Below are 3,163 nucleotides of genomic sequence, written 5' to 3' on the forward strand. Positions count from 1 at the left end.
GCCTCCATGCCTGTCTGTATCACATCTTGTATCTAAGCTAGAGGCGGTACAACAGGATACTAGAGCCTCCATGCCTGCCTGTATCACATCTTTTATCCAAGCTTGAGGTGGCCCATAAGGGTACTAGAGCCTCCATGCTCACCTGTATCACATCTTGTGTCTAAGCTAGAGGCGGTACAACAGGATACTAGAGCTTTCATGCCTGCCCGTATCACATCATGTATCTAAGCTAAAGGCGTTACAACAGGGTACTAGAGCCTACATGTCTACCCGTATGACATCTTGTATCCAAGCTTGAGGTGGTACAACAGGGTACTAGAGCCTCCATGCCTGTCCCTATCACATATTGTATGCAAACTAGAGGCGGTACAACAGGGTACTAGAGCCTCCATGCCCACCCGTATCATATCTTATATACAAGTTAGAAGCAGTACAACAGGATACTAGAGCATCTTTGCCCACCTGTATCATATCTTATATACAAGCTAGAGGCGGTACAACAGGATACTAGAGCCTCTATGTCTACCTGTATCACATCTTATATACAAGCGTAATGTGGCCCGTATCACATCTTGTATCTAAGCTAGAGGTGGTACAACACGATACTAAATTATCCATGCCTGCCCGTATCACATCTTATATACAAGCTTGAGATGGCCCATCGGGGTACTAGAGCCCTTATGCCAACCCATATCACACCTTGTATCCAAGATAGGGGTGGTACAACAGGGTACTAGAGTCTCCATGCCCGCCTATATTATATCTTGTATCTAAGCTAGAGGCAGTAAAACAGGGTACTAGAGCCTCTATGCCCACCTGTATCACATCTTGTGTCTAAGCTAGAGGCGGTACAACAGGGTACTAGAGCCAGTATCACATCATGTATTCAAGCTAAAGGGGGTACAACAAGATACTGGAGCCTCCATGCCTGCCCTTATCACATACTATATCAAGCTAGAGGTGGTACAACAGGGTACTGGAGCCTGCATGCCCACCCATATCACTCCTTGTATCCAAGCTAGAGGCGGTACAAAAGGCTCCAAGAGTCTCCATGCCCTCCTGCATCACATCTTGTATCCAAGGTAGACGTGGTACAACAAGATACTAGAGCATCCATGCCCACCCATATCACACCTTGTATTCAAGCTGGAGGTGGTACAACACGTTACTTGAGCTTCCATGCCCACCTGTATCACATCTTGTATCCAAGCTAGAGGTGGTACAACAAGATACTAGAGCCTCCATGCCTGCCCCTATTACATATTGAATCCAAGCTAGAGGCGGTACAACAGGGTACTAGAGCCTCCATGCCTGACCATATCACATCTTCTATCCATGCTAGAGGCAGTACAACAGGATACTAGAGCCTCCATGCTCCATCTCATCTTGTATCTAAGCTAGAGGCGGTACAACAGGGTACTAGAGCCTCCATGCCTGACCATATCACATCTTCTATCCATGTGAAAAACAGAAAATTAACCAGCGCTCCGGTGCTTTGGAAAATGGCAGATGATGCAAGGTAGTGCAAACGAGGTGTATATGATGTGGATGTTACTTACTTCGCAGGGGTGCTAGTGGTTAAGAGGCAGTACAACAGGATACTAGAGCCTCCATGCTCCATCTCATCTTGTACCTAAGCTAGAGGCGGTACAACAGGGTACTAGAGCCTCCATGCCCCCCTATTACATCTTGTATCCAAGCTAGCCGTGGTACAACTGGGTACTAGGGCTTCCATACCAACCCATATCACACCTTGTATCCAAGCTAGAGGTGGGACAACAGGGTACTAGAGCCTCCATCTGTAGCACAGATTACATCTAAGCTAGAGGCTTAGCAACCAATCACAGCACAGCTGTGTTTGGTTGCTATGGGTAACAGAGACAGTTTTTATAACAGTGTGGTGCCATGATCTGCTCTGTATTTACACACACAGCTCTTCTATATGCACAGCACAATATAGGCTGTCAGATAGGGTCACCGCGGAGATCTGTCTGCTGGCTCTTGCTCCCGCGGTGAATCTCAGCAACGCCTGTGGACAGGCAGCCTAACCCTTCACTCCCTGTGTGAGATCAGCCGCCCCGGCTGGGGGGCGACTGATAGCACTGATTTTAAATCCCCGCCTGCTGAAAGCTCCTCAGAGCAGTGCAGGAGAAGAGGCGGCTGGACACGGCTGGGCCCTGGCAGCTGCAGAGAGGTGAGTATACATTGGTTTTTTTTTATTTTTACACATTTTTAGGATGGTTTTCAGGGAAGGGCTTATATTTTAAGACTTTCCCCGAAAATCACTGCAGCGCTTGCCAGCAGCCCATTGCTTTCAATGCAGTCGGATGTATTGCCGACTCTATTGAATTCAATGGGAGAACATCTTTCTCCTCTTCCACAGCTGTGACAGCTATGGCAGAGGATCACTATCTTCATATATGTTCTCAGTGGGGTCGGCACTGCTGCCACCGGCCACATGAAGCACAAGGTGAAACCCCCGGATGCGACAGCATACACAGAACACTGGTTTGTTCTATAATTTTCACCGCAGGCGTTTTTCTGCATGTAAAATTTGCCCATGTGATCACTCACATTGAAAAGCATTGGTTCTAACTGGTGCGAATTTTTGGACGTGCGGAAAAACGCCGGTTACAAATGCCCGTGTGACTGCGCCCTAAAGGGTGCCTGCACACGAACTGAATTTCCAGCGCGTTATTTTAGGCACATTATCTGCCCCAGACCGCAGCCAATATACTCCTATGAGGATCCGCAGTTGTCCCCAGACGGACGGATGTGTATCGCGTTTTTTCACGCGAGTGAAAAAATCTGCGACCTGTTCTAATTTGGGTCGGATTCTGCGCGTGAAGCCTCCAATACAAGTGAATGGGTGCGTTTTTTCACGCAGTACATCCGGAGTGCAGCTGCGGATGGAGTCACTGGTTGCTATGACTACAGGAAGTAGGCATGGTAGGAGGCGTCCCAGCACACAGCACAGAGCTTCACAGGCACATTTCAACTGCAGATCTGTCCTTTCAGTCCCCTCATCTACCAGAGAGCAGCCAGCAGACACCAGCCAGGGTGCACCCAGTACCTCCTTTTTTTCCTGGGGGGCTCTTCCTCCTCCGTTACCGCAGTACGTCCGAAAAAAGTTACATGGATCAACCATGCCCACAAAGACATC

Source organism: Eleutherodactylus coqui, unplaced genomic scaffold (genome assembly GCF_035609145.1).
Source record: "Eleutherodactylus coqui strain aEleCoq1 unplaced genomic scaffold, aEleCoq1.hap1 HAP1_SCAFFOLD_156, whole genome shotgun sequence".
Taxonomy (NCBI): domain Eukaryota; kingdom Metazoa; phylum Chordata; class Amphibia; order Anura; family Eleutherodactylidae; genus Eleutherodactylus; species Eleutherodactylus coqui.